Below are 23785 nucleotides of genomic sequence, written 5' to 3'. Positions count from 1 at the left end.
AAGACGAGAGGGCAGCGGCCAACAAGCGTTCGCTCCGCAAATCTTTCCCATATCCTCTAGCGTAGTTCTGTACCATGCGCTCAGTGCAATTCAAACGTAAGACTGTTTCGTGTATCGCATGCGAAACCAGCACCGGATTTCTCAAGGAAGCCCCCATTCATTTCCGTTTCGGTACGGTAAGCTTTCACTGCAGTCTGGCTTCCTCGGTGAAGGGCATGTTTCCGTCTAGCCTGGGCATTGTGCAGCTCCGCTTCACGCTATGACTTTCTCAGGGAAGCGTTAGTTTCGTATTTGGCATAGCGTGCTCTCAAATGTAGTCGAGCGAAGAAGCGCACGCTATACACGTGCAAGAGCTGTGCATCGCGCGGAATGACTTAGGTCTTCCGCTCGGAATACGAAGCCGCGAAGTAGCAGGAGGGTTTTATGTGGACGATATATGCGCACTCTTTCGGGAACGGGAAGAACAAGAACAGACGGCGCCTTTTTTTCCTGGTCTCGCGAAGCAGACGACACTTCTGGCCGGCGCCTGCGGTTGCCCCAAACACGCCTGGTCAAGCATCGTCTGCTGCTACTGATTGCGGCTTCGTATAATTTCGGTTCGTGAATCGAATTTGGTTTCGTCTGCTCCGCCTTTTTTTTTTTTTTGAACTGCGCTGTATATCGAAGGCGCCGCCGCATTACAATTGCAACTGTGTCACACGGCCAACGAGTTTGCGGAGATGGCATAGCGCACTTCCTCTTGAGATACGTCTTGCTGCCGGTTGAGCTAGAGGAAGCTTTGCTTTCTTTTTATTTTTGACTGAATATAACGGCTTCTGACGGCTTCTCAAAATGCGGTTGCTGCATGTGCGTCCTGGGTCGGTGCGGCGTCTTATTTGTAATTCTGCTAGAATGTTTCCTGGCAAGTGGTGTAAGGGGGGAGGGGGTGGGGGGCATTCTGTGTGTGGTCACCTGGTTGCCATGTCCATTTCGTCTGCTGCTGAAGTGCTGATTGGCTAGAGGATCCTGCTTCCTTCTGACGCATACTCCAGTCCAGCGCGACTACACCGTGGTCAACTCACATACTTGCATGTGGCTCAAGAGATTTTTCCCTGGCCCCAATAACAGTACAGCCTTGCTTCCCTCTACATCCGAGACACAATTCTTAGCTAAGGTTGTGACAAAATAAAAATAAAAAATGAAAGAAGAAGACATATCCGACAGCTGAGCGATACGTTATCAAGCAGTTGGGACTTGCAGAAGTAAAATCTTGCTGTGAATCTTGCTCAAGCTGTCACTTCAGCTTTGACACGATCCTCTTTTATTACTTTACATGCGAAAACTTGCACTGTCTCTTCAGTTAGCGCTGTAATATTTACTTCTTTTTAATTTTATACGTCAACTGTGTCACAACACTGGTGAACACGTCTTGTTTGCGGGGTGCCTACTTCAGAGGTGCTCGGAGGTTTCCGTTTACTCGGAAACCACCCAGTAAACGTTTGCCATTTCACGACATAAGGTTTGTGTGCCAAGCTCCCGCTCCACTGACGAGTGTGTCGCCCGCAAACTGAGGCTTCGTGGGCAACCGAAGTGAACGCACCGGTAGAATGTGTAAATTTAGATGAACACCAGAGGTACTCAATCCATGACCACGAAAGCAGCTATAGAAGACGAAGTTTCCACCGAAACACAAGAAAGCAATAGGCGAGAAGGTAGAAAGTTCTTGTTAATACAAAAAACGCCGGCTTCTTGGCCAATCCCCCGTAGTGGATAAGTGCCACGGATGAGGATCAAGCAAGCAAGCAAAACCTAAAAGTGCCAATTGAGGGTAACGATTGTCGCAGGTGACTAGTATAAAACCCGGAGTTCTGATCGGCGGTACGGGCTGGACGTTTAATTTTGCAGCGCCGGTTGTTAAGCGTGCACTTAATGTAGCTCTTGAGAAGCATATCGCAAATGTCATCATAATCATCACGTTCGTTTGGCGGCAGAAGGAGGGAGGAGAAAAATGCTTAATTTGTTGCCTCCTTAATGTTTGGACAACAGGCTCATGACGCGTGAACAGTTTGTGGCGTCCTGTCGGCATCATTTTTCTCATGCCGATGTCGTCGTCGTCGTCTTGATAACGCTGTCGATGTCAATGTCACGACGTTGTCGTTCAGACTGCTATTTCTGTATTTTTGTATGTGGTACTTGAGGAGTTGCGTTTGAAGCGCCCCATACAGCGTTTCGTTTTGTGTCCGGACATAATGCCATGATCAATAGCGTCTTCAAAATACCGGCCCTTAAACAGCCCACAGACAAAATACCTTCGGTTGCGGAAAAAAAAAAAAAAAGACCGCGAGCAGGAGAAGCAGAATCTCGCCCACTGACCCGAGCACAAAACACACTCCTGTTCTAATCAGTGATAAGGTTAAAGCAAAGACAAGAAAACATAAAGAGCAGGCAAGACGCAATGCTCATGTCTTGCCTGATCGTTTCAATGTGTGCACTTGTGCGATTCAATTTTAAGGACAAGGTGTATCCCGGAAGAACTTCCTGTTGAGACAATTGGTTAAGCTGATTAATCCCTGCCAGTACAACGCAAGAACACCCGCATAAAGACAAACACAATAAGACGTAGCGTTGCCCCTAGAATGCGCACAGCCTATCACAACTCTTGAGAACTACGTTTAGTCACCAGGTAACCTCGATAACAAAACAATCGCCGACCACGAACGAAACGCACCGCCTGCCGCACATCCACTGTGAAAGCACCGTTTCCCTCACGGAGAAACGGGTAGCTAGCAGCTTCGCGATCGAGAGCAATCGGCATTCCAGAGCACGGCCCCATCGAGATTCGCATATTCATGTGGGTGTCCGCCAATCGTACCCTACCGCTCGCGGCACTTCACTTTTTCTCCGCCCCTCTCTCTCTTACATTTTAATTCCTTCTCGCCCATACGAACGCGTCGTGTAGGCGTCGGTGCAGGTCTAATACGACCTTGAAAAACCACACCAAGGTTGTAAGCGCCAATGGCTCGAGCGTCGCCTCTGCTATTTATTGCCGCGCTTTCGAAACTCGCTAAACGGCCACCTAGCGGTTCGCTGCGATCGCATTCTGGCCAGCTGCGGGCTCCTTAATCAGAAACAGTGCTGGCGCCGAAGACAGGAAGGCGTGTCAATGGAATGCTGCTTTGAAAACACTATATGCAAGCTTGAAAAGCAGGCCTCCTTTCTTGCCTTGAACGATCAGTGAGAGTCGTACGTGCCTGGTGAGAGGTTGGGACATTTGTCTTGGCTTGGTGGTCCGAAAACGTCGCAGGAAGTTTGCATTGTGGCGTAATTTCTAGCCGAGGCCGAGTAGAAGGGGTGCCGCCGATGGAACGAGCTTTGAAAACGCGCGTGCGCGTGTTTGGAACGTGTCTCCTCGGGTTGAATGAAGTATGAGCAGTGTCGCACGTGCTTCGTAGGACGATAGATCATTTCTCTCGGCTTCGGGGTCTGAAAGCTACGCAGGTACGGCGGATTCGTGATTCCGACGCGCCGCTGTTTGTAATGACGAGCGCCGATTGAAGCGACCCGGGATATTTCTCGCCCACGTGTGCCTCGACGCTGCGAACCACAAACGCTGGCAGCACATCAAGCAGGCTATGCGTTCAGCTTTCCAATGTTCTCACGAAAAGAGTACATTCGCATACGGGTGCAAAAAAAAAAAGAAAAAAAGAGAGAAGCGGGAAACTCAGTACTTTCCAGTTCCAAGTAGGCTGGTACGACGAAAAATTTATGTGAGGCGTGCATGCCGGTAGGGAGCTTGCCTGGCGCTAATCAATTGTCTATTGATAAAGAAGGATTACCTTGCTTTCTAAAGGAATGTAGGAGTCGATTTCGTTATTTTCGAGAACATTTTTCTTACCGAAAACGACCATAGCATCTGAAGATACTTTGAAATCTACGACGTCATACTGATGCGCCGAAGATGCGGTTCTCGCGCGGAAGTCAAAAAGGAAAAAAAAAAGTTATGTTGCTACTAACCAACCATTTCCCCGCAATGTAAACTAAAATAGAAGCAATGAAAAAGACATAGTTCCACAGGCTACACTGAGGATTGATTGCTGTATATGCCGCACCGACCACGCTACACCAATATTTAGTGGGAATGGCGTGACGGACGAAGAGCGTACATCTACACAGAACATAGCCCTTTCTACGCTCACCGTATGTCATCTGCCGCGCGGTTAAACCAAAGCGGAGGAAATCCAATCATCCAACCATCATTTGAACTCCGTTTGTACATAACCACAGCTTGTTGCTTTAGCTACGAAGGAGTAAGAATAATATACACTTATCTTAGCACCCCACTGGATTCACCCAGGGGCGCAGCCAGACATCTTTTATTTTTTTTTTCGGGGGAGAGACTCGGGGGGGGGGGGGGGGAGGGATGAGGAGTTGGATGGATGGCCAGGCTGCATATTAACACAGAAAATCCGGGTGTCTCCCCCTCCCTACCACTGCATGTAACGTCGGGGTTCCCTATTTTTAATTGTTAGATATTATGCCTTTTTTTTGTCTCCATCTCTGTCTCTATCGTCTGGGTGCAGTCATTCGTTAAGCAAACATGGTGTCGTGCGAACTGAACGAGCGAGCTTGTAGGAATGATCCAATACACTCTCACAAACTCTTTGCTCTATTTAAGCACGCCGGGGAAACTGCAGTGCCCGAGCGAGCGACTCACCGTCAAGATCAGCGGCGCCGATACGGGCATTGCCTATACGGACTCCTTAGGCCAGCTCGAAGATAGTATAGAACCGAAGGTCGAACACGACCCAGCTCTGAATACTCTCTGCTGCTGCAGCCGTTATTATTAAACGCAGCCGACTATCCCGAGAACGCATATTCATGAAGAGCGGGAACGTTTTCTGCACGACGGTTCGAAGCAATGCTGAGCATGAGCTAAGGAACGGTGAAAAAAAAAAGTAAGAAAAGAACCCGAGGGCGTAGACGTGTCCAGCTGAGCTCGTGGCGATACTTTCGTATTGATTTTGTTGCTTTGCTCGCATAGCTTATACGCTTCTGTCGTTTTTTTTTTGTTTTTGTTTTCTGTAGTTCCCATTTCACTCCGGCACGGAGCGGTCGCTAATAGTCACTTGTCAGAGAGAAAGGGAGAGAGAGAAATGAGAAAGAAGGGCGTTGGCATGCGGCGCCTTTGGCTTCGAAGGCCATTCCGCGCGAAAGCGCGTTCATAGCCATGCGCGAGCGCAACCGTTCACCTCCCCCTTTCACCGTTATGCGAGAACGCCGCGAATGCTTGCTTCCTTTATATACGGTGTCGGCCAACCATTCACCGCAGGCAGTTTCGTTTCTTTGCATTTCACTTTTGTTTCTTCTCAACCGGAACGGCCCAAGCCAGGGACATGCCGTAATACGTGACGGGCCCGCTCTCGGAGCGAGGCAATTGCGGAGGGGGTTTTTGAGAGTGAAATTCCTCGCTCGCGTTGCGGAGCGAGGAACTGCAGAACCCGTGATTGATGGTTTGTGGGGTCTATACAATGCGGCTGCAGGGCCTTTCCTATATACGCTTTAGGGGCGTTCGCCGATAGACGCCGCTTCTATAGCACAAAGGGGGCCTTCGATGTGGGCTGCGGTGAGTGCGCTTAGTATACGGTCAAATGTTAACATCAGATTGTTACTATCATCACGAAAACGCTGTGCGGAGCCGCTGAAGTAGTTCGTGCGCCTCGCTCGCGTGGCGGTGTACAGTTTTTTGAAACAAAGAAAATACGCTGGGCGTGTCGTAGCTTTGCGCAACGTGAGCAATGCTCTGGAGCCGCCATTGTTTCCGCGATGCTTACTGCACACGTTGCCTAACATGTTGGGATGAAACGGTCATGAATCGAGAAACATATTTTTATTTATTGTTACCACAGTGCATGAAAACGTTCAGCTTGGTGGCTTCCACTGGATCGGGAGAAAGAGGTGGCGTACATTTGTCGCCTGGGCTTCCGCAAGCTTTTGCTTTTGCTTTTTACACTGAATTGTTCTCGGTGAAGCAATTACGTTCCGAAGCCAGATTTTCAAACAACATGGGTTGTTTTGTTTTGCTTGCTTTATTACTTGTTACTTGTCTGGAAATTGTAGTCATTGGTCGTCTTTCGCGGTGACTCAGCGTATTTAGCTTTGACTCTTCGTTCGTAGCGAGTCGTACGGGAACTGCCCAACCTCAAGTTGTGTTCACGTATGCGCATTGGTCCGTGGTGAGATCTCTGGGCCAGAAAAAAAATTTTTCGACTGCTAAGCCTTCTTTTTGAGGAACCGAGTGGGTTTCCTTTGTAGCGTCGCCTTATATTGTCGGTCAGATGACACTAATTAAACTTTCTCCACCTTGGAGATTTCTGTAGAACTAATTAAAGAAAAAGGTTTGAGTGTGTTGAACGCAAAACGATAGCTCACTGATAAGGCTAACAAGGCTTAAATTACTGTGCAGATAAGGCCACACATTTACTTTTTGACAAACAAGCTCCACGGTTTCTGCCCAATCGTGTGACGGCTTCGGAGAGACCTTTGGATGACCTTCGAAAAGCGAAGGATGCCGAAAGGGCCTTCTTCACATCTGCTCATTCGAAGGCGATCCAAGAGAAAAGAAGCGGAGAACGTGTTTCAGCATCCTTCGCCCTTCGGTCCGGTTAGTTTTCGAGCCGCCCATTAACCGCACGCCCACGTAGGAAGCTACGAAGACGTAAGCTGCACTTGGGGACGCCGTGTTCGAGCGTAAATGAGCCGTCTATATGCATGACACTGTCAGCGAGAACTGGCTTGTCCAGCACCAACACGCCGTCTTGGCATTGCCTCGATGGCCATGTCAAACAAGTCGTGCTGCAGATACGAGCATATCTTGGCAGGCAGCTCATGTCTGCACCATCTCCTAGAAAGACGCTCGATGTAGTACATAGAGTGGCAGAGAGGAGCTGCTTTAACGGGCAAGACCGTCACTATGTTTTGTTTAGTTTTACTTATCCTACACTACTATACATTTAAATAGTACGAAGTTCGGAAGGAGCAAGTTGTGCCAATACTTAGTCTTGAAAAACAAATAACAAGAACTGTTTGCTTTCTGCAACACAGCCTTAAAACAGGAGAATATGGTATGCAACTCGGCATGTGATCCAACGTACTACCTTTCGTACCAACGATTTCATCGAACAAATTGTCGACAAGTTCCGTCAGGTTCCGTAGAGTTCCACCAGGTGGAGCAGCCATCTTTAGCACGTCGTATGTTATTTTGAGCAGGGGAAGGACAACAAGCGTAAAAGAAGACGAGACGATGATGAAAACGAAACGAAAGATGCAAAGTCGACGGTATAGGACGCTGGGCTTACGAGCGACTATATTTCCGGAAGCGTTGTCCCCAACAGACCACACAACGCATGCGTTACAACACACGTGATGATCACTTCGGAGTAATCAGCACGACATTAAATTAAGTCCCACGTGCCTGCCAGCAGTATTCAGCAGCTTAGCAGCAGGTTCCCAACAAGCTCCGAGAGTAGAGGCAGCCATCTTTGATACCCGTCGTACCATACGTGCACGAGTTTCCTACAAAAACCACTAGAGTGAAATGTGGCGTTGCGATCGTTCATATACTATGGAAAAGATGGTAGTAGATGAATGTGTCTATTCTTCGTGCCTGTGGCGTCAGTCGTCAGTGCGACGTTATTTACTGCGCTTTATCTTCCTAAATTTCCCAGCAGTCGCTGGTTTTCAAACACAGCATGATAATAAGTATCTGTACATATACATAATCACCACAAATTGTTGAATGTGTAACGCACTATTTCCTTCAAAGCGGTGATTTTGCAAAAGTAACAAAGCCGCCTCAAGCCAGAAGGACGATGCTTCGGCAATCCATGCAAACTAACCGTCATTCACATGCTGGCTGCATCTCCCGTGCTTGCAGCTACCCTGGACACCAGCGCTATTTAGTTCCATCTTGTAACTTTTGCAGGAAGCCCTAAGAAATCAGACGCCACGCGTCTATCTGTACGTCTCCTGCATAAGGCTGGCTGCGAAGGCTCTGTGGTAGACACTAAATCTGGAGTCGTGGGAAAGGTCACTGCCACCTCAGTCGAGGAAACACAAAGCTATAAATACAAGCCGTCGTGCGCACAAGCGCGACCAACGGATAGGTTAACGCCTGAAGACGAAAGGTGCGGAAAGCGTACCTTTAACCAGGAGTCAACTGAGTTCCACGAATAGCATCAGATAAAAAGAAGGGAATTCTGTGGGGTTAGGATGCGGAAAAAGCAGCAGCCGGGGAAAACAGTTCTCCAGGTTTAGATACGTCCCCGAGGTCACCGGTCCAAGAGGCTAACGACTTGCAGTCGATACTTGCAGAACCACGAGGCTGTTTTAAGCGCATCGTTCAGTATCTCAGCTGCCATAAACAGCATCTTTTGCTAGATAGACACTAATGTGGCTCCGCGCTGAGAGTTCGCTTTTTAATATTTTTTTGTGTCGTTGATTTCTTGTTGACACTGACTGTTCGTATACTTGAGAACATGGATTATTTAGTATTTGCTCACAGATTTACCAACTCGCTCTCTTAATTATTGACGAAGCTGACTGATGACTGGCTGACTAAACTGACTCACTCGCTGACCTGACTGCACTGACTCACTGACTGACTGATGGACCAACCAACCGGCCTACCGTCACTCACTCACTCACTCACTCACTCACTCACTCACTCACTCACTCACTCACTCACTCACTCACTCACTCACTCACTCACTCACTCACTCACTCACTCACTCACTCACTCACTCACTCACTCACTCACTCACTCACTCACTCACTCACTCACTCACTCACTCACTCACTCACTCACTCACTCACTCACTCACTCACTCACTCACTCACTCACTCACTCACTCACTCACTCACTCACTCACTCACTCACTCACTCACTTTCGCCAAGCACTGCACCCTGGACGCGCGACAACCTCGAGTCTGGAGTGCTGGTAAGCTGGACAAGTCGAACTGTGACCACCAGCTTGGAAGCGATAAACGTAACGCGTACGCTTACGCTCCAGGCGCTACGTAGGCACTGTACACTGAGACACGCAGCAGCGCCTCTGCTCTTTCCGAGCGAACCCAAGCCCAAGGACTGCACTGGCGGAGCCGTACCAGGATAAGACAACCACACGTGCACGCCACGGCGCGCCGACGCGCTGCCGGCGGGTCCCCGACCGCTGGATTAGCGCGGCGCTCCGAAACGCGCGTAAATCGTGCGTGAACACCGAAGGGAAAGAAACAGGAGCCGAGAAACGAGAAAGTGCTGCGTGCCTGCCGTCGCTTTCTTTCCTTAAATGTGGCTTTCCGCATACGGTATTCCCACACCGCTGGGGTTTCGCTCGGGTTAACGCAGAGTTACCTTCAACGTGTTCACGATTGAAAAAAAAAAGAAAGAAAAAGAAAATAGAGGAGCGCATTCTCGGCTGTGGTCGTGGTGCTGTTGATGTTGTCAGTGGCGGGGTTATTGCTCTGGCTGTAAGGGCGGGCAGCTGATACACCCGAGAAGCTTTCTCCTCGAGTGGCAAAGAGGCCTTGGAATGTGTCAATGAAATGAGTCGAACTGAAATGCGAGCAGAAGGCATGAGACCTCTTTTCCCACGATTCTGGGTGCGTCGGTGAGCACTATAGTTGTTGCACAGGTGGAATTGCGCGCAGACATATGGGGGAGATCGATCACTGATATTGCGCGGGCTGGTCAGAATGGCCATCAAACAAGCATGGTGGTCATTACGAGATAAGGGCAGTAATTGAGGCTGTATACGACTGAGGCAAAGTGAAAGCAGTAGTGCAACGAATGACCGCAGATTCCAATTAAAAATTATTTCTTTATGAGAAAAGCGATGTCTTCTATAGAAAACCAAATACGCATGTTTTCCTGGTATCGCATGTTAGGTTCTTGTTTACTCGTTGCGGTACATTGTGCATGTTTGATTACACCAGATTCATTACACCAGATTCACCAGAGAAGGAAACGCGAATGAAGATCTTGCTAGGTAAGCCAGAAGGTGCCGGTACCCAAATCAATTCAATGTTTCTATCGGGGGAAGTGATCTTGATAAGAATATTAAAAAGTGGATTGAGCAATTCTGCACCCTGGAAACCAGACGGCTCATCAGACAGCCCGAGGTTTAGTCGGTCGGGCGGTGAGCATCTCCGCTCTGGGGACAGCCAAGGATAGCCTAATTTCATTTCACGAGCTGACCGACCGCTTGCGCCATGGACGAAGGAGGTTTCCGCCCCCACATAAGAAGCTCAATAAAGAGCAGGAAACAACCTTGACGAGACTACAAAAACCTACTTCCCTTACCCGGTAGATCTCTCCCATATGTTTCCATCAAAATTTTCTCCCGATTGCTTACTGTGCGATTAGAGAGCTACCCTCAACCATATACTCTGGCAATGCAAGGAACATCCTTCACCTCCAGAATTAGGGGAAATCCTACTTCCAGATGACTGGGAGACCCTGTCGCGCAGCTCGGACCCGCCCATCCCAGACCGGGTCATCAAGCGCACCTATGAGGTCGACAGTATAGAGGCTTGACCTGCTGGCCATCTAATAGGGCAATGTAACTGGACCCTACACAACTATCCGACTTCATGAAGGTTTCTTCTCTCTATCTCTTTGCTAGGTTAAGTAAAGCAGTGTTCGTATAACGCTCAACTGTTGGTTCGATTGTGCAAATTAGAGGGGCCTAAAGCATTGGAGGTACGCAAAAGATTGCCCTAAGCAATGCGCTAGGAAATTTCAACGTGTAAGCTTTGTTCGGCTGATGCGAGGCAGCGCTAACTGAATGTATCTGAATACGTCATTGTGCTGCAGTGCAGTTAATGATAGGCTGTTTCTGATAGTCAGTGCATTGGTTACAGAGACATTTGAAGAAGCTGGCCGATATAGGACGACTACCCCTTGAGATAATCGCCATTGGGCCGGTAGCTGCGCGGTGCGGGCAGAACAAAGATATTGACAGGAGATGAACCTTGGGTGGGGGGACCTTTGCAGATGAATACGGTAAGGTTAAGTAGAGGGTACGCCAACCAGAAAAAGACACGAACTCGAGTTAATGGTATCGCGTGTAAACGTATGGTTCCTAATCAAACGTGCACGAAAAACGGGCCATATAGGTCACGTTTACGGGCAGAGCGTGTCTCAAGGTCTGCATCAACGAAGATGCATGTAGAACACAGTCGAAAAGTGACGCATGACCGCTTACTCGTTCGCTATTCCTGGCGCGATCGCGTTCTCACGGCTATAATAAGTGACGGGCTACCTTTGCACGACAGCTTAACGACGCGAGTGCGACCTGGATAAGGTGAAAGACGACGTAACCGCGAGACCCCGATGCCTTCTTCAGAGACGAGCGTCTACAGTCGAAGACCGGTGAACCGCGCTAACTCCTGCAGGTCCAAGATGATTGCAGAGCGCTATGAGGGGACAAACGGTTCGCGATAAGCGGGTAAGGGCGTCGCGTTTACAAAGTGCACCCCCTGAGAAAATTATACGGCGCCGGGATCAGTGAACGGTGTACTGAACCGAAGATGATTGCCTCGAGGATGAGGAAGACGCGATCGCGTGCTTGGCCGAGTGTAGCGACCTTTGTGAAGGGTGGCGACTGTAGCAGAAATGACCGTGAGAACGTGATGAGGTGATCGCGCAGCAGCGTGTTTGGAAGATAACGATTATGCGTTCTGGATGTCAGCGAAATGAGTGATTGCTTTTACGATTTTTTTTTTCGGCGAAGGCGTTGACGTTCCTTAGAGCGCGGAGTGAACACGACGAGAATTACGCCAGACGTGTATATCAATAAAAACGTTGATTTTAGCTGTTCCCTAAGCAAAAATTAGAAAATCTATAGATAGTACGCACAGGTTTCTACGAAAACTATGTTCGTGAAAAGTTAACCTTTCCCCCAGGGATCGGGGATAGTGCGTTAAGAGCTGCCGCGCCTTCTGCTAGCATTTCTACGACATGCCGAATAACAATTGAACAAGTTGTGACACGTCTTCCTGAACCTGATAGAGACAGACGGCGCGAGCTACGGCACATACTGCGAAGTCCAAACCCGCTGATAAAAAGACCACGGCTACCCCAACCATCACCACCGCCACCACCACTACAAATCACCATTTCGACGGAACATAAATCACTAATCGTTTCATCGGCGCCCCTAAAGGGTCGACTTCGCAGCTTCGGGGATCATTTGTTTCACGCCGCATTTCGTTATAACGAAAGCGCTTCGCTACAACGAATAGCGTGCCCTCGCCTTGAACTGCGGCAGGTCGAGCGACAGCGGAAGGCCACGGCGGTGAAAGACCATGGGCTAATGGTAGCTATAGGTGTCACAAGGTTCAACACATTTCGTCGACAGTTAATTGAACGCTTTCGGCGCGCCATATGCTCCACCGCCATCGTGACGCGTTGTTGGGCAGAACCTCGTCTTTCGAGCACTTAACAAGAATGGCTAGACGGTTCGCTTGCAGGCAAGCGAGTGAGCGTGTACGCGTGGGTTGACAGCCTCGCAAACATCCACGACGTACTTCTGTGAACCCTTCAGCACTCGCAAGAGGGACAAACAACACGCACACACGCACACGAACAGACAGACAGACAGACATGCGCGCACACAAGCGCGTGCAAGAGAAAGAAGCGAAGAGACACCTTCAACGCCTTCGCACGCGTCACTTAAGCTGGCTGCTTCGGGTCGAAGTTCAAGAGACAGATCGCGCGTACGCGTGCGCGAGCGCGCGCAGCGAGCCTTCCAAACACTTATTGCGTTTTTTGTTCCTTTCTTTCGCCATCCCGACTCGTTACGTCCAACGACTTCTGCGCGATGGTTGAGTGGCGAGCGCCGCGCGTACACGAGACAATGGGGCACGCGCGCGGCGGCAGCTTCGGCGCTGTGTGGTCTTCGTCTCCTCATTGGATTCAGCGCCAAGTGGCGTCGCATGCAGCCTGGTGGCTTCGTGTAATGAAGCATTGTGCGTAGTCTGCGCCAGACGAATGGGAGCTGCAGCGGCGAGGAAGATGATCGCCTAATTGAGCTGTTACGCGGGCGGCAAGATGGGGCTTCCGCGGCTCCCCCGTGCGGCAGCTGTCGGAACAAACGTGATGGAAGAAACTGGAGCGCCCGCGCGGTGCGTGGCAGGTAATGAAGCTTCCGATTGGTGTGCTGGAAGACAGTGGAACCTTACGCAGTGGTGAAGTCGCCTCGAGGAATAGTGCGTAAAGTTTTTCGAGGGAGTGAAAATAAGTTGGGGGAGAGAGTGAAGGTCCGTGTATTTTGAAAAGTGGTAATGGTTTTGAGGGTGCGGTGGTATATTAGCTGTATTCGCAAGAACATGATGCGTTTTTCTTTCTTTATGGACCTTAGCAGGTTCCTCCTGTAGCATTGCGCTTGTGATGACGCCGTACCAGGGAACATTTACGCTTTTGATGGAATATTTGTTGTGTGTGATGCACATACACATACAGGTAGAACGTACAGAAAACCGTCTCGAATGAGCGCCTGGATGATTGCAATTGTACGGTAATGTTACGGAGAGGTCGTTCGTTTTATTACCGCGTCATATAAGATTTTCGAACCTGTCTTCAAGCAAAATTGAGCCACGGGAGAACATGTACGATCTCATCCCCCATCACTTCTTTAAAGAGCTCGCTAGTCGAGAGACAAAACAAATGAGGGCATCAAGAGTGTTCCACAACGGCGAAGTTAATGCCAATTTCTAGTGGAGACTCGCAGAACAACGCATACTACGGGACACGATATACAGACAGGGCGTTCGTGCGATCAACTCAGTCAGCTTGCTCAATTTAGCTCAACTCGTATGAGAAGCAGCGCAAATGTCCTGCCTATATCAGCGCTTTGTTCCGGCCATCTGCGCCACTCGCCACGTTGTGATTAAACGAACTAATCCAGCTTCGCAGTGTTGTGCAGTGAATGACTACCATCTCTGGATCTGTGGCACACATTGGCGAGCGTTCATGTAAGTCTAGTCCACACCATAGGTCGCTTTGCGATTTCATCGACCACGTCAAACCTTACTTGTACATATGACATGTCTTATGCAGCTCGGCAAACTTCCTAATAAAAAGGAAGGAGCTGCGGGAGCTCATCCCAGCTATTCACACTATAAGCTCGATGGCGTGTCATCACAAGAAAGACTGCACTGTTGCCAGTTTATCCTAGGTGTTTTATTTGGAACAAGTTGAAGCAAAATTATGCCCCAGACGCCTATACATAACGCTCCTGTTTGTCAGGCAGCAACGGTTGCTGCTCTGACGAAGACAACTCTCCTTGTCGAAGCGTTAGCTCCAGGATTTTCTGATTTGCTATTAACCTTAGTGCGACAGAAAGACAACGGACAGAAACGAGGGCAACACACAGAAGCATTGTTTACGCATGTGCATATTGTAGACTTTTATTTTAAAGAAGGGCTAAGGCTTTACACATGCGTAGACTTGCACTTTTCAAAAGGGTGCCAAATCTCCGCATGCGTAAACATCACTCCGTGTGGACACTTCACTTCTGTCCACTGTCCTTCTGTTGCGCCGTAGTTAACGAATCAACAGCAACTAGCCAGACTTTCAGTTCTTCTTTTCTTTATTCGCACACTGTTGATGCCACAGTCCGAGCCATGCATAGAACTAGAGCGATCGAGAACCTAATTGAGAATGCCAGATAACGAGCAAATCACGTAGCCCTGCCGGCCGTTCAAGGAATCTACCTTCGCAACACCTTGCTTTCGTGGGGGCTTCTCGAACAGAAACAAGACAACCAATAAAACAACACGCGGGATGCGATTGAACCCGGATCACGACGTGGCCCGACGCGTCGTGTTCGACCTCAGCGAGCAATAAACAGCGCGCCGAGGCCTCTGCAAGGCGCCATACCAACGTGATTCCTCGCGCGAAAAACGTCGGCGGCGAATCTCGCACCGGTGTGTGTGCGCGCGCGTACGAATTCGCCTGCGCTGCCTCCGCGCATCGCCAACTGTCCCAGATAAACTGAATACCTAAGCACACGCTCTGCAGCTGTACAGCAGTGGTCGCTCGTGCCTGTAAGGTCGCCGCGGCTAAGAGCTGCGCCACCACCGAGCAGATAAAGATGCACGCCTCCACAGACATTTCGCCGAGAGACAATCGCGGCCTCCAGGTATACTACCGGAAAACAAAGTAAAATGCCTAACCGACTCTAACCACGCGCAAATTGACGTGCAGTAGCCGTGCAACCGAGGCGCTGCGTATTTGTGTCTCACATATGCGCATGCTCCGATTTTGAAATCGCGTTGAGCTATTGTATATGCGATATCTCCCTCGCGTCCTTGGCACGGTCGGTGTGGTGTGGCGGCGCTGCGATCGTCTGCGACCTGACTACCAAGCAGTTTCGATTCCGCCCGTACAATAGATATCCGATAAGCAAATTGCGGCTAAGAGGTTCGTTCGCGCACGTCCATATCCTTCCTTGCCGTCTTCGAGTATAATACTGATGGCATGATTGAGGGCGCGCTTAGAGAAAAGTGTTCGCCGCCGACTGGAATTCCGAGCCACTGAAGCAGCAGAAACGGCGCGCGAGTGGATCTTGACAGTAGTAGATCTATCTTGACAGTAGGACGAACAGAGGGTTCGAGGGTTTTTTGTGCCGTGGACGACCTTCCGGGAATGCATGAGGCCCGCTGTGAAATCAATGCATTCGTGTTAAGGCTGCCCCAGCAGCACGGAGTGAGCCCTAGTTTTCGCAGGGTCACGATAGAGAGTGAGGCTTTTTGTTCAGCGAGTGTTGCAGGTGTTTGCCTGACCATACACGCCCGGAGACTCCAGACGACGTTGGTGATGCACGAAATGACCTACTCATCACAGTACACAGACATCCAACATACGCGGCAGGCTACAAGGAGGGCCATGGGTCAATGCGTTTTAGATTACGGTAGCACCGAATTCCGAGTTGCTTTGTGCCAGCTCGTCGCTTGATACACGCAGCCATTATTTTTATTAGGACTAGCTGCTATAGCGTGGCAGTTGGTAACCCTTCAAATGATCATTTTCAGGCGAGAACAGATACAGCAGTAAATTGTTCCGGAAGGGTTGCCAAGGTTAATATGTCATTACGGCATGTGCACTGATGCTTTCACTGATACACCGATGCTTTAGGATTTTCGGTTGCTGGGGCGAGTTTGGTGCAAGTGGCGTGTTTTTGTATTTTTTTTGACAGCACAAATTGACAACATAAAACTATAGAAACATACGCCCTCTTCAAGCCAGTGTTGATAACGTTTTTTTTTTTACCAAGTGACCTGGTCGCGGCCTGAAACATTTAATTATTGGAGAAACGTCGCTAAGTGATGAGGATGATGCTTTATCCAGCGATTTGTCTTTCTAAAGTTTTAGTTAACCGCAGACTGTCTTTCTTATCATTCGTTTTCATCTGCAGCTTTAGTTAAACCACAGGAATGGCGATTTAACGGTCAGAATCTGAAACGGAAGAACAACCCCCGATTTCGTACAACGTTATCAGGTCTCAAGATTGTGCTTTTGCCAGAAAAGCAGCCGCTGGTGCACCCAAATGGCTCATTACGAAGTCGTCGGTGTGTCTTAGACGTAGCCACAAATGAAGATGCCTATATCCCACCCCTTCTCTCCCTCGAAAAGAAAAAAATGGGACGAGGGACTCAACCTAGCCAAAGACTTTTCAGGAATCTAACCAGGACAATTTACTGGCTATAAATTTACCTACTAAATCGTCGCCAACACCAACACAGCTTAAAGCTCCGCTAAATTTTCCTTAATGGATGTGCTAACAACTTTACGATGTTACATATACGACGGACGGTTCTCCAATTTCAGCGAGTGTGGATAGTTCAAATAAAGAAAAAAAAAAACCATGAGCCGCCAGTAATGCTCGATCCAAGTCATTTATTGCTCTCGCATGTACCACCCTCTGCGCAGCGAATTTATGTCTCTGGAAAGCGCTAGGTCCCAAGGCCGAGCACATGCCGCGACTCCTAATTGGTAATTGCTTTTCAGGCTGACAGCTTTGACGTCAGTGCGAACTCATTAACAAACTTGCTGCAAAGTGCGATTGCCGGTAGCGGTGAGCAAAGTTTCACTCGGGTCGGGAGAAATTTATGCCGCACAGCAGGGTGACGCCGAGTCGCTCCTAAAAAATTCTAAAACACTCGGATTCGCCGTGGTACCAGCCTGAGCGCTCTGTGGCGTTCTGCTTGCTGAACTCAAGGTCGCCGGTTTAATTGCCGGCCCCCCGGTGGCCTCGTTCCGGTGGAACCGAACGCGAAAATTCTCGCTTGCGAATATTTAGATGCGCGTTGAAAAAGAAAAGAACACATTAAAGATGATTCGAAATTCTCCGGGAGTCATTGAAAAACGGTGCGCGTCATAATCGTTTGTGGCTGTCAGAGCATGTCGGTCAGACCAATTGCATTACTTATGGCGTATTCGGGTGGTTGTTTCTGGGCGCTCTAGCCGTCCCACAAAGGCGGTGAAGAACTGCTTTAAAACTGTATTACGAGTGACGATCCTGCTCCATTATCCTCAGTGGCGCCCGTTTATGCCGTAGCAGTAACGCTTACGCTATCGTTCACGTCAACTTGGTAGCGCAAACATGGCAAAAGCTGAAAATAGGATAACAATAAGGCGTACGGGACGTCAGGTGATGGCCCTGTATTTCGAACAAATCCGTAAATTGGGTGTGCTGGTGGTCCTTCATCTTGGAAGAGTAGTGCTAACGCACAAAGCAGAAGAGAAACATGACGCTCACCCGCAATTTATATTGAAGAAACACGCATATACAAATAACCTATGGGCACCACGTGACCTGCGTGAAACAAAATTTAACAAGAATGAAAATACTTCCCTTTTAACAAACACGAATAAAAACTAATATATACAGGGTGTTTCAGCGAACACTTTAAAAATTTATTTAAGGTTGCCTGTGGCAGATAGCCCAACTCTAGTTCATAAGCTGGTGTACTCGAAGAGGCGGACATTACTTGCACAAAAATTGAAATGCATAATCGACTAATTAACAAAAGTTCACTAATTAAGTTTTAAACTAATAACCTGATGACCCATATTGCAATTTATGAATTGTAGCCGTGGAGTTCGCAAGGCGGTCAACTTGAAACGAATTCTTCGGATGACACCAGTTTCGAGATAATAATTCCCGAACTTTGTGGAGAAATGCATTGGCGTTCCAGTTAATTTTGTGCTTCAATGCATAAATTAAGCGACGTTTTTTTAAGAAACTAACTGGAACGCCAATGCATTTCTCCGCAAAGTTCAGGGATTAATATCTCGAAACTGGTGTCATCCGGAGAATTCGTTCCAAGTGGATCCGCCTTGCGAACTCCACGGCTACAATTTGTAAATTGCAATATGGGCCATCAGGTGATTAGTTAAAAACTTAATTAGTGAATTTTTGGTAATTAGTAGATTTAGCTTTTCACTTTCTTGTGCAAGTAATGTCCGCCTCTTCGAGTAGACCAGCTCATTAACTAGAATTGTGCTATCCGCCACAGGCAACCTTTAAGAATTTTTGAAAGTGTTCGCTGAAACACCCTATATATATATATATATATATATATATATATTGACACATACTGAAAGCAAAGACAAAAATCAATGAGCATTTATTTTTCTTGAGAATAGGTTATTCACACAGCATTTACAAGCCTATGAGTGACGACAAGCTTCATCTTGTCACTGCCAAACTTATGCTTCGAATTACTGTCGGACATACGTTGTGCTCTCGTTACAAAGTGATCCAGAACTAGAATAGATAGCAAATGATTTTGTTAATTGTATAGCTCATTCCAAATTGTACTGCAAGGTCACATTGGATTTGGGTAACTTGTGGTACAAAATTGATGCGGTCACGTGAAATTCTAATCCTGCGTTTCTTGTTTTCAAGGAAAAGGCGTTATTGTGCTGGCCTCCTCACAAGAACTGGCACGTTTTCTGCATTAACACGCGCCAGTGAATCCTGGCATACCTCAAGCGACAAAACATCGCATGTGAAAGCGATTAAAATCCTAAACTATGACGCGGATTTTATCACACTCTTTCACAATTACCGCTTCAGTATCTCACTAGAGCGGACGTGTGACGTGTGCGACCGCTATAATTGCCGGTAAATTAGCTGCCCGTGCATACCGCATACGGGAAAACAACGTCCAGGAAAGCCGGCCGTCGTGCCTTGGTGGTTTCTGACCTTACTGCAGTCATTGTAGTGGACAAGTAGCCGTCGGCTGTTGCAGAAGTGGGCGGGTAATCGTCTGCTGTAGCAGAAGTGCAGCAGACGTATTTTCTTCATTATCGCAGACGACTTCCGCTTGCAGACGAGTGTCGCCTGCCGTAATGAAGCAGACGACGTTGTCTCGGACTTCCGGTCAGCAGCTCGTCGTTCGTAATTGATAGCCGCAGGTTTAATCGTTGGAAACATTGTTTTTCGCTTGTTGCAATAAAGAAATATAACAGAAAAAGGGGGCGCAAGAAATGAAAGAAGCAGGAGAAACGCTGTTGCAGAAGCGTTATTGCACGGTGGCTTCCTAAACATGAGAAGAAGCTGGGTGACAGTATATTACCTAGTATCAAAGGTTCCGTAAGGACATATTAGGGATGTCGTGCTTTGAATTAGGAATTGGTTCATAGAGTCGGGCAACAGGTCGGAAGCGTTCCATTTTGCGGAATTACTTATGGCTTATGATAACGCCTTCAGCACAGGACTATCGACTTAAGTACCCACCATCGAATGTAGCTAATATGCGCAATTTTTCCGAATAGAGTTGAAGCCAGTAAGTCTTACGTATGTGCAGCACGTGTGCTAGATGGAATATAACGGCTTATTACAAGAGTGCTTTCAGGCAGATGATTTAGGGTCGAGGTTCGTACCGTTAAAAGCGGCCCCTCGAACGAGGAAGGCATATAATATAAGGCTGCACACTTAGACAAAATAATGAAATAATAAATGGCAGAAAAGCTCAATAAAAAGACAAAACTAAAAAAAAGCAAAACGCATGACCCGGACGTGATTCGAACACGCAACCTTCTGATCTGGAGTCAGACGCGCTACCGTTGCGCCACCGAGTCAGGCTGCAGCGGTCAGTCAAATGACAGCTCCTGAATCGAAGCCAACAGGGTTCAGTTATCGCATTCAGTGTTATTCATCCACCTGTATATGATCGTCACTTTACATCGGCACTACGTTTGTCAACGCAACATGAATGATTTATTTGGGCGGTAATGCTTCCCCGCATCTACCCAACCTTTATGTCATCCAATTGCACCTCATCGTCACTGTCGCAGAGCTAATGGAGGTTTGGGCACATTACCATGTAACAAGGGCCATACAATAAAAATGGCGTTGTTCTCTTAATCATCTCGTGTTTTTTAGCAGGCTTTACAGGAAAAATGCACAAATACATTAAGCACATAAAATGCATATGGTGTCACGAACTGCTACGCACGCGTGTGTTTCTGATGATAACAGATGAGCCCAGTTTTGTAATAACGGCGTCGCACAGAAAACATAAGGAGGAGCCTGACCAGATGTAAGGCTTGTGGAGGTGATTCTGATATTTGTTGAACACGAAACAAGGAAATCTCGAGCACGTGCAAGCAACCGCTAAATTGCGGAGCCAAATAGTGAACGCAGTCGGGGATTAGGCGCAACCTTGGTACAAGTCAGAAAACGGAGACGCGCATTTTTCCCTGCACATCACGCGCAAAAAATTAGTTTGCGCTCAGCGCCACTCTGTTATTGCTCATATTTCGCGAAGAGTCGCATTTTATGGCCCATGCAGGTCGTTGAATATGAAATGTGACACTGTTACCTGTCCGGTTTTCAAGAAAACAAAATGCCAAGTTTCCTTCTTTTAGGCCTCTGGACCTAAAGGATGTCCAAAACATGCCGGCTACGGAGTCACGCGTTCACTTTCGTTGTTTTCCGTACGGCAAGGCATGTTTTTCTATAGAATGGATTCCTCTACTCATTGGTTGTGATCTGGCGTGGACATTACGAGGGGCGCAAACGAAGATAAATGTGAATTTTTTTTTTACAAACTAAGCATATGAGAGTACTAAATGTTATAATGAACTACTGGGACGATAAAATGCGATCTTTCTGCACAACTTCAACAAGCACAGAGCAGCAGTAAACACGAAATATTTCTTTTCGTATGATGTACAGAAAAAAAAAAAACGCGTGTCCTTGTACTTTAGTAGACGGTACTGTGAAGTAGCTGATAAATTTTATTTCGCCGTCAATTCCGACGAATAGCTGGGAACGATGAGCTTCTGGCCTCTCTGTCGAGTTGACCAGTTAAACGTTATAAACCTTGTCAAGCCTTTAACGACAGCAGATTCGCTCTAGTCTTCCTCCAATTTTCTTGCAGCTATTCTTCGCAACCAGAATTGACGCAAAGTAAATGACAAAAGCTCTCTTAAGATGTCGAGCAAGCCTACTGCGCGTACGTCGATTAATTTCGAAAGCGCACGTCTCCAAGGCAGCGAGCAAGCCCGCAAGGTGTTTCACTAGCAAACCGGCCTCCTCTATCATCAACAAGCCGCCAAACAAAGCGCTGTCGCTCCCCCCCCCCCCCCCCCCCCCCCGCCTGCACCCCCCAAACTCCCTCCTGCTTTCGAAGCAACGGTACACAGCGCACGAGACCCATGGACGCACGGCTCATAGGCGACGTACGCCCCGAATCTGGGTCAGCCGCCGTCTCCGGCCGGCCGACGAAATGCACTCGGCCGCCCGCACCGGCTTGACTCGGCTACCGCTCGAGTGGTCTATATGGTGGCCGACTGCCGAGTCAATTGGGCGCATTATCAGGCGGCGGGAGCGCGCGAGACGGCGAGCAATTTTTCTTGCGTCGTGCACGGTCCTCTCGCTCTGTGAGGCCCGACTCGTGTATGGTCAGTCGAGGCGCGTTGGATTGCACGGAGAATTAGTATAGTGGGCACGCCGGGAGCCATTGCTGCTTCAGAAATTGCGTGCAATGTTGCGGTTACCGCGTCTCGCATTTCTTTCGTATCAGAGGAGAACCCTCTCCGGCGATAACTCTACACCGTTGCTGTAGAATCCTCAGAGTTTGCTACTTAAATTACTAGAGGGAACTTTGGCTTTGCGATATCATCCAGGTACCGGGGAATGATTGTTAGTACGTAGAGTTGTCTATTCTTTGTGCTTGCGACGTTGTTTATTACGCTTTAGCTTGCGGAATTTCGAAATAGTCATAGCTTTCTTTACAGCAAGGGAATCAGTTTGTTCACACATGTGTAATCATTGTGAATTGAAGCATTTAAAGCGCAATGTGTTGTTGAAGGCAATCAACTTTCACAGTGACGAATCCGTTCAAACCAATAGAAGGACAAAGTTCAGGCAAATCCATGTATGTACATCTTTTCAATGCTAGCCGAACCGCGATACTTATAGTTCTCGTAGACAGTATAGCCAGATTTCCTCTAGTATTCCTTATAAGGAAGTATATAGAATAGTTTAGCTATAGATATGCCATAGTTTCGAAAAAAAAAGTGTTCACACGACTTCCCTGAAGGTGACAACTTGCGGATCTGACGACCTTATCGAACGCATTTATAATCATCATCCCATTTACGACAATTGTATGAGGACGTCTATGTTTTACATTCCTCGAAAGCATAATTGTTACTTGAATGGTCTCATGGTTATCGGTCTTGCACGTCACGGGACCTGCCCAACTACCTTTCCTCTATCTCGACTTGGTTATCACTGCTCTCGTGATCCAGTATCGCTAGTTAGATTGCCCGCCTGTAGTGGCTCAGTGTACTAGCGATTATCTGATACGCACAAGGCACTATTTGATAACAAGGAAGCCGTGAAACACGCGGTTCAACGGCGAGCGCTTTTGTGATGTATTTGTTCAGGCAGATTGCAAGCATCAAATTTCATAGCACTGAAACACTTGGAAGATGAGTGCCAGCCCCCATGGTAAAGCTATTTTTCACAAGAGCGGTTGCAATAACGGCAGCGAATCACATTGTACGCTTGACTATAGAGGAGCAGCAGTTCGCTCCGAAAACGTGTTACAACATCTCGCGTCCGAAACCGGAAATAATTAGTATGCTTCCGGTAGCCTCTCCACGTTTGCAATTGGCACGCGAACAATGAACGGCTCCGAACAATTGGACAAAGCAGAAGTTCCTTCCTCTTGCCGTAATACGAAAGGCGCGCTTCGATGCGTTATTTAACAGGGTCACAAAAGGACACCTTCTACACACGTACATCTACGTCACGAAGCACGAGTGACGTCATTCTGCACATAATCACAATAACCCTGCGTCTTTGCCACCTGTTTTTGATCGTCTGCTGCAGCAGGGTCCACCAGGTAGCAGACGAAAATGATTACTGTCGTCTGCTACGCCTTGTCAGTGTGCTCTCGTGTACGGGCGCACCTGCCGGGGTCACAAGGGGTTGGAGTAACGGTTCGAATTACGTCTTGCGTGTTTTATCTGCTGATGTACAGAAGTGTATACGTACACCTGCCCTCTGACATCGCGTGTGTGTGCTAACCCTGACAGGCGCACAGACAGCTGGGACGCCCTTGAGGTCACCGCTTGAGTTAGGCCTAATACGTGGCAGGGCGAACGCCATGACGAGCAAGGAAACGTAGAGAAAACAGCCTCGCGGAAATGAAAATAAAAAAAGGTGCTGTTCTTTCCTGCTTTTGGAGGCGATTCATGGTGTTAAATATCTTCCTGGGTCGT

At 48.2% G+C, this 23785-nt stretch overlaps 1 protein-coding gene and 1 non-coding gene across 2 annotated transcripts in view; one reads left to right on the top strand and one right to left on the bottom strand.

The window, feature by feature from the left end:
- Positions 1-23785, top strand: part of LOC119453428 (probable chitinase 10) — a 174305-nt gene that overhangs the window by 13751 nt on the left and 136769 nt on the right. The gene's annotated exons all lie outside the window — the stretch shown is intronic.
- Positions 20057-20128, bottom strand: Trnaw-cca (transfer RNA tryptophan (anticodon CCA)). Its single transcript has one exon. It is a non-coding gene; the product is annotated as a tRNA-Trp (tRNA).

The sequence above is a fragment of the Dermacentor silvarum genome, chromosome 5 (genome assembly GCF_013339745.2).
Source record: "Dermacentor silvarum isolate Dsil-2018 chromosome 5, BIME_Dsil_1.4, whole genome shotgun sequence".
Classification (NCBI taxonomy): domain Eukaryota; kingdom Metazoa; phylum Arthropoda; class Arachnida; order Ixodida; family Ixodidae; genus Dermacentor; species Dermacentor silvarum.
Note: the sequence above shows the minus strand (reverse complement) of the source record. Positions and strands in the feature narration are given on the sequence as shown.